A 12,789-nucleotide genomic window follows, 5' to 3' on the forward strand; every position below is an offset into this window, starting at 1 on the left:
CAAGTTGCATGTGGTCTATGTTTGACCTGTTGTGAGGTAAAATATCAGACAAGGTAAGATAAACTGCCAGTAATTTGTGTTTTTTTCTAGCTGAGCCTAAAGGATTTACCACCTCAAATGAATCCTGGTAAATTATCAAACCCAGAGATGATGGATCAGTTTGAAAGAGAGAATTTTCTGAAAAATTCTTACCATCCTTTACATCCCGAAACAGATCATTTTCAGCTGTTTGTGAGTGCATCTGCTCATATTGATCCCTCACAGACTGGCACTGAAACAGAGCACTGATGGTCTGTTTAACTGGGACATATTGAGCAAAGCACTCTTTCCCATTTCTTTCACTGACTCCTAAAAAAATAGGGACTGGCTCTACATAGTGGAAATCTTGCTTGAAAGTAGTCTTTCTCCTCTGTGCTGTACTAAGAACTCCACTATTACAAGCTGTCAGCAAATCCTCCCTAGACAACTGATCAATCACATCATTAACCCTTTCCTCTGGCAATTCAAGCAAAGCAAGCTTTTCTCTCAGTTTGCTAAGAAAATATGACTGCCCAATGTCATGGATGTTTTGAAATTCTTCAACAATGCCTTGAATGGTAGACTCAGGCAATAGCAATTTAGCTTGCAGTTTCAGATAGAAGAGGGTTAAATTTCTTAGAAAAAGAGATTCATCCACAACTTCAGAAGAATTTTGCTCTGCAACATCTGATCTCTCACTCTCAGACATGACATCTGAAACTGGGGTTTCCATGGGCATAGCAGGCTCTATCAGATGGTTTACAGAGCACATTTTATGTGTCCGTGATACATGTGATGCAAATGTAGATCTCACCTTAAATGTCCTGTTGCAACCAATTGGGCACCGGATCTCCAGACCTGACTCAATATGGCTCTTTAAATGAGACAAAAGCTGTGTTAGGGTCCCACATTGAACTTCACAAAAGTCTACGTGGCATTTAAATGTTTTATCACACATCTGTGCCTGATGCTCTTTAGTAGCAGACTGGTGATGTTTTCTGTGATTTCTGTATATGTGGGACTTCAATGAAGAAAACTTAGTGAAAATACGTGGGCAATCAGGTACAGCACATCTAAAACCTGATTTAGGCACATTTCTATGCAATTTCACATGCTGCACAAAACTCAGGATTGTACTGCTCTCATTATTACAAAAGTGACAGATAAACATTTTCAACTTATTAACAATAAATGCACAGCAATAAAGCATGTGCACTGCAAACTAACGTTATGGCTTGGCAGTCAAGTTAAACACTATTTAACTGCATAAAACCAACACAATCAAGTTTTAAATCTTAAAACGTTTAAAAGCGTATATGTCTACTACCAAAAACAATGTAAAATAATTTTATACCAAGCAGTAAAACAAAAAAAAACAAAAAACCATTACACCATCTTAAATCGAACAAAAACGTGTCATTAGCTAACGTTAATGGCTTGGCAGTCAAGTTAAACACTATTTAACTCCTTAAAACCACACAATCAAGTTAAAAGCCTAAAACGTTTAAAAGCTTACAATTACTACTACCAACAACAATGTAAAAGAATTTTATACCGAGCAGTTATAATTTTTTTTTTAGTAAAATAACAGCCCGGCCACACTTTAATGTTGAAGAAAATATAGACAGCTAATCTTTCATCTGTGACGACTCATCAAGCAAATTCATCATAAAACCGGACAAATAATCTATATTATCCATTTTTCAACGTGGATGTAAAAGGATTCCATATTGAAGATGTAACACACCTCTACTCGCTCTCATTAGAGATCCTCCTTCTCTGGTAACCGTAGAGCACGAGGTGAGCGCGAAAATTGAGTGCTGGTGATGATGATGACGAAGCAAGCGTGTGGAAAGTCCCAGCCTCTACTTTTTTGGTGTTTATTGGCGGTTGGCAACCTAGTTTGTTGGTGCATTATCGCCACCAACTGGAATGGAATATGGATCAAAGTGTTTGCTTTTATAATTTATACAAATTTAAATAAACATAAAAAACCAAGCAATGGAGAGTCCCAACTCCCAAGATGTCCGATGAAGATGACAAACTTTTGCAACTGTTTTTTTCTTCTTCTTAAAAAAGCATTTACTGCAGAAGTCATAGGAACATGCAATAACAGTGATCTACCTTAAAAAAAAAAAAAAAACAGTATCTCATTCTTATTAGAATACCTCTAAAATTCACAGCAATTATGCATGCTCCCACATGGCAAAATACAGTAATGCTGTAAAATTAAAAACACAGTAGTCTATTGTAAATATTTACTGTAAAAACTAAAGCAATTTTTCACAGTGTACTTTATTTTGTGGATATGTGTTCATTATAAAATTGTCTAATAGTAATTTGATTGTTTGACTTTCTAATGCATTCTGATAATTTTCTGTTCTGTTATTTGTCCACTTGTAGGGTGGTTGCAGCTTCAGTAAATGAGAGGGCTGTCTGTGTGATTCATTGCTATAAGTTGGTCTTAAATAGAGTGTACTGTTACAGTGGTCTGACAGAGGGGTTTGAGGACTGACTGTGAATGCTCTGAGATGCACTGGGTCAATGTCTGTGATGAAGTAATCTACAGTACTGTTGCCCAAGAAAGAATTAAAGGTGTAACAACCAAAAGAGTCTCCCCGTATGTGACCGTTCACTATATACAGGCCCAGTGACCGACAGAGCTCTAGAAGGCTTCTCCCACTTTTGTTTGTTGATTTGTCATAATGGTTTCTTAGCTGGTATGAGGGCAGAGAGTGGCTGGTGTTTGTGATATATTTGTCTCCCTGCATGTTGACAAAGTCTGGTTCATTTCCAGTTCTGGCATTTAGATCGCCACACATAAACACATTTCCTTTAGTCTGGAAATGGCTAATCTCATCCTGCAGGATGGAGAAGGTTTCTTCACTGTAATAGGGGGACTCAGCTGGGGGAAGGTATATAGCACACAAGAATATGGGACGGTCTGTGGAGACAATGTCTGTTTGGATTTTTAACCAAATGTTAAATTTTCCGATTTGAATAGCTGTGATTGAGTCTATGAGGTGTGCTCTGTACCATATCAGCATTCCCCCTGACTCTCTGCCCTGAGTCACCCCTCTTAGTTTCGTCGATGGGACAACTATTTCCCTAAATCCAATCGGACAGCCAGTGGACAAATCTTTAACATTCCATGTTTCCTGTAGTATTATAATATCAGAATTCTCATTTTCTTTTTTAAAGTCTGAATGTTGACTCTTGATACCAAAAACAGAGGACCTCAGTCCTTGAATATTCCAACATGTGACTTTCAGGGAATATGAGCTCATTAAATAATCACATTTGTTATTTCAAAACAAGACAGACATCAGTATATGGAATTGACAAATCAAGAAGAATATATTAAATATTGTGATCCAAGAAAATAAGTTAAATGTATACATTAGGCAAAGAAATATATACAAATATCATATTCATATTATATAGCCTAGTTGTTGTTTTTTTCTTCAAGAAGTATAAATAATATGAGGTTTCTAAAACCTGATATAAAAATAAAAAATAAACTCATATACATTAGAGTCCTGCACGGGTTCGGTTACCCGCGGGTACCCGACGGGTGACCCTTAAATTTGGCTGAAACGGGTGAAAAATATCCAACTGTGTCGGATACGGGTGCGGGTCGGGTCGGACAGAGGGAAACACGGGTCTAAACACGGGTTCAAAACAGTCACGTGCAACGTAAAAATAAGCCTATGTTCCACTTTAAAAAAAAAATCACCACTGCGCAAGTGGCTGCATGAGTAACAGACGTTAAGATCAGTTAAGATCAGCCAGCTGTTTTTTTTCTCCGTTATTTTTGTTTTGCGTTCATATATATATATATATATATATATATATATATATATATATATATATATATATATATATATATATATACAGAATCTGAATTAAAATGTGTTTGATTTAAGCCTATTTTAAAGGTGTTTAAACAACAATACACTTCCACTTGCATGTATTTGACAAAATAACAGATATTTCATTCCATAGCTAACACATTTGTGAATATGGGCCTAATCTAGGCTATCCAGGGTTGTTGTTTTTTTTTTTTGACTTTGTGCAGCTCATTTACATGAGCGCTCTGGCGATCCGCCTCTCGCGATGCTCAGCTGTGAAGGATTAATAAATGGGTGCGTTCGACTTGAAGCACAACCTCAGACGGTGGTATGATTCGCTCTTTTGTTGTTCTGTTTTCTTTCAGGATCAAAAATACAACAAATGAAAGCGTTTATCTGTATTTCCGACTGATGAAAACTATGCATATACATTCATAAATCAGTCAATTTTGTATTTTATTATAAGATATTTTATTCTAATGTGATCAGTGACTGATGGACCAAAGAGCACGTATTTCGACATTTGCAGTAAAAAAGTGAAATATAAATTCTCAGAAAATGCATTTAATACCTATTGAAACGTCTGTTTATATAGCCTGCTCCATTAATAAAGGAGTCCAGACATTGGAAAATATCAGTCCACATGCGTTTTATATTTAATATGAGGGAAATAGACATGCATGCATGCGTGATACAAAAAATATTTAAATTTTAGGTAGCAAAATATTTTTTAGTAATTCTGTCAATTACACTAAGGTTATTTCATTGTCTGCTATATATATTTGCTTCTTATTTATTAAAATATGGGCAATTGATAGATAAAACATTGATCAAAATTAAGATACAATGTATAAAAAACGAATATCTTTTAAAAAGAGTTTTCCATAAATAATTTCTGTATGACCTGGCAATAAAATTAGAAAAAAAGTGTGTCTAATGTGATTTGCTTAACTGATTTGATTTCGGGTGCGGGTTGGGTGCGGATTTTAATTAGTGCTGCTGTCGGAAAACGGGTCGGATGCGGTTTTAAACACTGCGGGTACGGGCGGGTGCAGATTTACAAAATCGGACCCGTGCAGCTCTCTGATATACATGCATACACATCCATACTTTTTTTTTTTTTTTTCAAGAATAATAAATAGGTTTCTAAGAGTCTCATTTAAAATAAGTAGAAATAAAACACATTTTCACACATATACACACGCACACACACACACATACATTTTAAATTATTTTCATTCTTTTCTTTTTCATTCTCAATATAATTATGTATATACATTTTTTTTTTTTTGTGAGTCACTAACCCATGAGGTGTGAGCACAGCAGGGTCAGCATGTGCTGGATGCTGTTGAGGTCTCTGCAGGGCGATGAGGTCGGCTGGCTGGGGCTGCAGGGGGTCAGTGATCTGCTGCCCGGCTGATGAGAAGGTGAGGTGGCTTCAGGCCTGTTGATGCGCTGTTGTCCAGGGGGGAACACAGAACCTGTCGTGGGCTTCCTACGGTCAGAGGTGAAGTGGTGTCCCTGCAGTAGCTCTATGGGCTGTCCATGAAGTCGCTGCGGTGTGCTGGAGCTGCGGTTGAGTGCGATGTCCTTCAGGGTTTTAGCAAAGATGGGGACAGCCCTTCTGTGGAGGTGGACATGGTCGTACAGGCTGCTGAGATTCAGTGTGGGGTGCTGAACCAGGTGTACATTGGGCTTTAGGGCACAGTCTCTGGATACTCTAGCATTTATATGCCTGATGGTGTCCTGGTGGAAGTCCGAGCGCAATAGCAGGGTGGAGAGGATGATTTTTGAGTTGGGGAAGTTGGAGGATGCCTTCACAGTCACATTGATGAGAGCTGTAGCTACTCTCTCTCTCTGAGCTCGGAGGTCGCTTGTGCCGGTGTGGATGATGATGTGGCTGGGGGAACCCAGCTGTTCTTCACACAAGAGCTCCAGGGCCTTCCCTGTGGAGTCCATGAGGAGTACAATGTGAGGCTGTGATGGACTGTAGGAGTCTGCTGGAGGAGGTCTGCTGGGCCGGGTCTCTCGAGTCTCCTCTGAGCTCTGCTGGTCTCCTCTCTGAGTCGACTGCTTCTCCACAGCTGACCGCTCTATTATGTGGGACTCTCTCAGCTTTCTCATCTCTTCCCTCATTACAGACAGCTGATTGCTGTACTCTTCACCCTGTTTTTTCATTTCTTGAGTTGCTTTCTTTAGCATTTCTATTTCTATCTCTCTCTCTCTCTCTCTCTCTCTCTCTCGCTTTGCCTGTCGGGAATGAGGGGTGCGTGAGGTTTTCACGGGTGAGAAGAGCAACTGATTTCCTCTTTTCTTGGGAATTTGTTTAGTTTTTTTTTTCTTTTGTTGATTTTGTTTGTGTTATTTTTGCTAGTTTCTTTGTTTATTGTTAATTTTTATTTGTATTTATTTTTTGTTTGTTTGGCCTTGTGGCGGGGTGTGAGAATGGAGGCTCACCCCAGTGGGTGGGATTCCTCTCTTTCACTCCGTCACGGAGTAAGGTGTGTGCCTGTAGCCGATGCATCAGTGGAAGATGTACTCGTTGCGGTTGGTGAACAAATTGGATTTGAAAAAATAGTTTCTGCCTCGCGCATGAATAAGGCCGTTGTGATCTTCGTGAAGGAACAGTGTTTGGTTGGTCGACTGATTGAGAGCGGAGTGTGGGTAAGTGGCGTTTTCTGTGTCATTTCACCGTTGGTTTCGCTTTCAACGAAAGTCACAATCTCAAATGTGCCACCGTTCATACCTAACTGTGAAATTTACCGAGAACTACTCAGGTTTGGGAAACTTGCTAGCGGAATAAAAATTATTCCGCTAGGTTGTAAGAATCAAGCATTAAAACACGTGTTGTCATTTAGACGCCAAGTTTTTATGTTTTTGGAATCATCGTCGCTGGATATTTCTTTTCGCGTACAGCATGAAGGAAAGTCCTACATGATTTATGTGAACACCGGTAGTTTAAAATGTTATGAATGCGGGGATATCGGGCATAAGAAAAATGTTTGTCCACATAAGAAGCAAGTTGAAGTAAATGAAAATGCAAATGAAACTGAAGTTGAGGATTCAAACTGTGGTGCTGTGCAGGAGAGTGAAAGCAGGCCTGTAGTAAGTGAAGTAGTTGAGGAAAACAGTGAAAGAAGTGTTGAAGAAGAAAAGTCTAATGCAAACTGTTCTTTTGAAATAGAAGGACAAAGAGGTGAAGATCACTCTGTTGTCTCACAGATAGAGGAAGAGGAAACTGATCATGGAATAGAGGAAGGTGATGAGGATGATAATATGTCTGAAATGTCTGACATTCCTTCTCAGTGTGGTGATGAGCAGTTGTATACTGTAAAAGAAATAAATGATTTTCTGGATGAAACTTTTGGCAGAAAGTTTGAAGTAAGAGAGTTCTTTCCAGATGTAAACAAGTTTTTAATTTCAGTAATAAAATAGCAGAAATCAGTTGGTTTTGAAGAACTTAGTAGAAGGAAAAGGTTCAGACTGAAGAAAATCGTGACAAATTTAAGGAGAGGAAAATGTCCGGCTACAAGATTAATTAAGACTGTTTAATGTCACAAAGGGTGAATTTTCTCTTCCATCTGAAATTGTCTCTTCTTTGTGTTTTTTTGTTTTCTTTCTTCCTTTTTCCCCTCTTTATATGGAGAGCTTAAAAATAGGAACCATTAATATAAATGGAGGGAGGGAAAAAAATAAAAGGGTAGTTCTATCTAAATATATACAAACAAAAAACATTAATATTGCTTTTATACAAGAAACCCATAGTGATCAGATAAATGAGATAGATTGGAGAATGTGGTGGGATGGAAATATTTTCTTTAGTCATGGCACTAATTTAAGTGGAGGTATTGCAATCCTTTTTGGAAAAAATATAAACATAACTGTTATGTCTACGTGTGAGATAGAAAAAGGTAGGGCTTTAGCTCTTCAGGTAGAGATAATGGGTTTAAGTTTTGTTTTTATTAATATATATGCCCCAAATAATGGTGCAGACAGAATAAGGTTATTTAGGAAGGTGAATGAAAGCTTAAAAGATTTTGATAAGGGTACAATTTTGGTTTTAGGTGGTGATTGGAATTGCACATTAGATTTTACTGTGGATAGGAATGGAGAGGAACCTTGTCCACCTTCAGCTAGTGTTTTAAGGAATAGTATTAGGGATTATGATTTAATTGATGTGTGGAGAGAACATCATCCAATGACAAGACAGTATACATGGGTAAAAGTAGCTAGTGATCACGTTAGTTCAGCAAGGCTGGATCGGTTTTATATTAGTAGAAGTAAGAATAATAGTGTTCAAAAATCTGTTATTTCCCCAAATGGTTTTACAGACCACCATTTGTGCTTAATTGAATTAAGTTTAAAAAAGTCTAAAAGTTTTAGTTCTTATTGGCATTTTAATGTTAAGTTATTGCATGATGTAAAATTTTGTGAGAATTTTGTACTATTGTGGAATAAATGGAAAGAAAGAAAAAATGATTATGAAAATATTCTACAATGGTGAGAGGTGGGAAAAACCCAAATAAGAATGTTTTGCCAAGATTATACTGCTCATACTAATAGTTTGATTAAAAAGACAATTAGAGAACTTGAGAGAGATATTGAACAGCTTGAAGTAAATGTAGTCAACAATGATTTAACAGATGCAGATAGGTTGGAAAAAAAGAAAAAAATCTTTAGGAACTCTTCTCCATGAAAATGCCAAAGGAGCTTTAATTAGAGCTCGATTTTCTTTATTAAAGGACATGGATGCTCCTAGTTCATTCTTTTTTAATCTAGAAAAGAAAGAGATGGAAAGAAAACAAATGTTACATCTGAAACGTGCTAATGGAACTTTGACATCTGATCCAAAGGAAATGAGGATGATTGCAATGAATTTTTATAAGGATTTGTTTGGAGAGCAAAAGTGTGATGTTTCAAGTATGGATTTTTTATTTAAAGATATACCTAAATTGAATGCTGAACAACAAAAGGAGTTGGACTCTGAGATAATGATAAATGAACTGTCAGAAGCAGTTCAACAAATGTCTGTTGCTAAAGCCCCTGGTATTGACGGAATTCCAGCTGAATTATATAAGCATTTTTGGCATGTGATTCAGGAAGATATGTTGGAGGTTTTTAAAGTATCTTTTAAAAAAAATGAACTACCAACTAGTTGCAAAAGGGCTGTGCTTTCGTTGTTACCTAAGAAAGGTGATCTTGGTCTTTTAAAAAATTGGAGACCAGTGGCATTGTTATGTACGGATTATAAAATCCTTGCAAAGTGTTTTTCAAATAGATTAAAAAAACACCTTGGGTCTTTGATAGAAAGGAATCAGACTTATTGTATACCAAATCGAACTGTAATGGATAACCTTTTTCTTTTAAGAGATGTAATTGATTTAGCTTACATGGATAATGTAAATTTAGGTATATTCTCAATTGACCAAGAAAAAGCTTTTGATAGAGTTGACCATTGTTATTTGTTCAATGCTCTCAAAGCTTTTGGAATTGGAGATCGTTTTTTATCAGGCATAAAACTTTTATATGCTGGGGCATCTGTTATGTTAAAGGTGGGATGTGGACTTAGTCAGCCAGTTTTAATGAAAAGAGGAATAAGGCAGGGATGTCCTTTGTCAGGACAACTTTTTTCTTTAGCAATTGAACCCCTACTTTGTCAGTTGAGAAAAAATATAAAAGGTTTTGCAGTTAAAGGTTCTGAAAATATGCTTATAAAAGTATCTGCTTATGCAGATGATATCACTGTTTTTATAAAAAATAAAAATGATGTTGAAGCATTAAAAGAAAGTTTAAATATTTATGAAAAGGCCGCATCTGCAAAGGTCAACTGGAATAAAAGTGAAGGTTTTATTATGGGGAATTGGCAAGAGGAACCCCCTCCAGTACTCCCAGGTGGAGTTAAATGGGGTAAAGAAGGCTTAAAGTTTTTAGGGGTATATCTAGGGAAAGAAGGATATCAGGAAAAGAACTGGGAGGGTATGATAGATAAAGTGTGTGCAAAACTGTCCAAATGGAAGTGGGTGTTACCCAAACTATCATACAGGGGAAGAGCCCTGGTTGTTAATAATCTTGTAGCCTCTATGATATTTTTTTTTGGTCTGGATACCACTGGACAAAAGCTGCTGTGCTCTTTTTACCAGTTTGTGAAGGTGGACATGGATTAATGGATATACAAAGTCGAATCATGACCTTCAGAATCCAAGCAGTACAAAGACTATTGTATTCTGGACACTCTATGTGGACTGACACAGCTTGTGCCTTGTTGCAAAATGTGGATATTTTTAAATATGATAAACAGTTGTTCTTAATAAGGTTGATGGACATCTTATTATCAGTCAGTTTTAAGAGCATGGAGATCGATTTTCAGTGGAGAGAGATTCTTCAGAACTTGGAAGCTGTATACGACATGAACCTCTTTTTAATAACCCTCTGATTGAAGTCAAAGAACTAAGTCTGAGGAGTTTAAGATCTGCAATGGCAAAAATTGGTTGCACCAAAGTATCTGACTTGAGAAATGGCAATAAATGGAAAAGCCCTGAAGAGATGTGTTGTCTGACAGGCATCAGGTCTGTTAGGTTCATGAAGATAATATTAAACAGAATTTTTTCATCCTTACCTTCTACATTAAGACAGCTACAAGAAGAAAATGAGCCAACTCTACAGGACAATGATGAAAACTATAACTTTCCAGAGTTAAAAATGTCTGCAGCCATTGAAGAAGAACCAGAAAAGGACTCTATTCTTAATTTTTTTTAAACTCCACAACTGACAACTTTTGAAGAAACATCCAAGAAAGCAATCTATGCAACATGTGTGAAAGTGTCTCATTACTCCTCTCTAAAGAAAGTAAAGGAGTCAAAATGGACAGACGTTTTTGGGCCAGAATCTTCACCTAAGGGATGTTGGAGGTCGTTATATAAACCTCCTACAGAGAAACGGACTGCAGATCTCCAGTGGAGAGTTGTACACTGGGCAATAGCCACAAATAAACATGTGGCACATTTTGATCCCAATGTGGTAAAGGAATGTGTATTTTGCAATGCTGAGGAGACAGTAGATCATGTGTTTTTGTATTGTGTTAGATTAAGAAACATTTTTCACACCTTGGAAGACTGGTTTAGAAGATTAGGAGAAGTGTTTAGTCCAGCAAATTTTATATTTGGTCTTAAATATGTTGCTGCAAAGAAGAAAACAATGTCCTTGATAAACTTTATAGTGGGTGAAGCAAAGCTAGCAATATGACTGACAAGAAAGCAGAAAATTAAAGGTGGATGTTCAGTGGATCCTGAATTGACTTTTAAAGCTCTAATATCTGCAAGAATCAGAGCAGAATTTGCTTTTTATAAAATGACGAATAATCTAATGGGTTTTAATGGAATGTGGGGAATTGACATTTTTTTGTTTGTTGTCGATGAGGAGGAAAATTTAATATTTCTTGTGTAATTTATTTTATTATGTAAATATTTAATATTTATAGAGGGAAAAGAATAGAAAGTGATATGAAATTGTAAAAAAAAAACTGTTAATAAAGGAGTGTAAAAATCAAAATCTCTCTCTCTCTCTCTCCCTCTCCCTCCCTCCCTCCCTCCCTCCCTCCCTCCCTCCTTGTTGTGAGATGTTGCTGGCTTTATATGCTGACATGCTCCCGACTGCAGTCAATCAATAGAGCTGAGGTTAATGGGCAGCAAATCAACGACAGTTGATCCCAATCACCAGCATGGTGGCAGTAGACATGAGGAGGAACAAAAAAACACACCACAAAGCACATTAAATGATTACAAATAAAATAAGTCTTAGGACGCAACACAGTGGTATTCATTATATTACATAATCAATGCATTAAATAATTAAACAAACAAACTTTGATGAATTTCATTGAAAAGTCTTCCAAGAGAACCATTTCTATCCCACTTTCCAAATCAAGTTAAATCCGCTCCATCAGACGTTTTTGTAGGTCCAGTCTGTCCTGTTCCCACAGGCAATTTAACCGTCGAATCCCGAAAACAAACATGCATGTGCTCAGTACGTGGAACAAGGCGATTTCCATAGAAGTACTTATAGAAATATTTACTCAAGCAAAAAAGTAAGAGTACTAGTCTGAATAATTACTTGAGTAAGAGTAAAAAAGTATCGGATAAAAAAAAACTACTCAAGTAGTTAGTTACTAGTTACTTTGGATCATATACTGAATATCTATAGTCTGTTCTTATGTGGATATGCTGGGTTGGGATATATAGATAAAATCTCTGTGTGTGTGTGTGTGTATATATTAATATATATATATATATATATATATATGTCACATAATTGTTGATTTACTATCAGTGATGTTCTCTTTAGCCTTCTATTCATCAAAGGGTATTTATTTCATACTCTGTGAAGGCTTATTATTATTACAAAGAACATTAACATAATCAAAGAACATTTACATTATTAAAGAACATTTTCACTGACAGAGAAGAGCTCAATCAATCTCAAAAACTCCCATTAAAATCACTGAAACTTTTAAGACTGTGAAATCAATATCTTAATTACAGATTCGGACACACATCTGCTCTTCGTTGTTTCTGAAGAGAGAATTCGCAAGAAAGAGGTATTCAGTCAGCGAGCGAGTGAAGGAAGCACTGGCATTTTGGCAATGACTCACTGAACGTTCTTACATCGGTTTGATTGTATCAAATATGTAAAATATTAATCTGTTATTTTTTTGTTTTTTGGAAGTTGCATTCAACTTGGGTCCCCTCTGTTATAAGTTACACGTACAACAGACTAATGTCATAGTGGTATCGTGCACTACTGTAATCGAATGTAGCCTAAGTTATACCTGTTGAACCGTAGACAGCATACGCTGTGTTCATCTAATACAAATCTTCATCGCTAGCAAATAATAGCCTTTGCAGATTTGCTTTCAGTTCAGTGC

This window comes from Carassius gibelio, chromosome A5 (genome assembly GCF_023724105.1).
Source record: "Carassius gibelio isolate Cgi1373 ecotype wild population from Czech Republic chromosome A5, carGib1.2-hapl.c, whole genome shotgun sequence".
Taxonomy (NCBI): Eukaryota; Metazoa; Chordata; class Actinopteri; order Cypriniformes; family Cyprinidae; genus Carassius; species Carassius gibelio.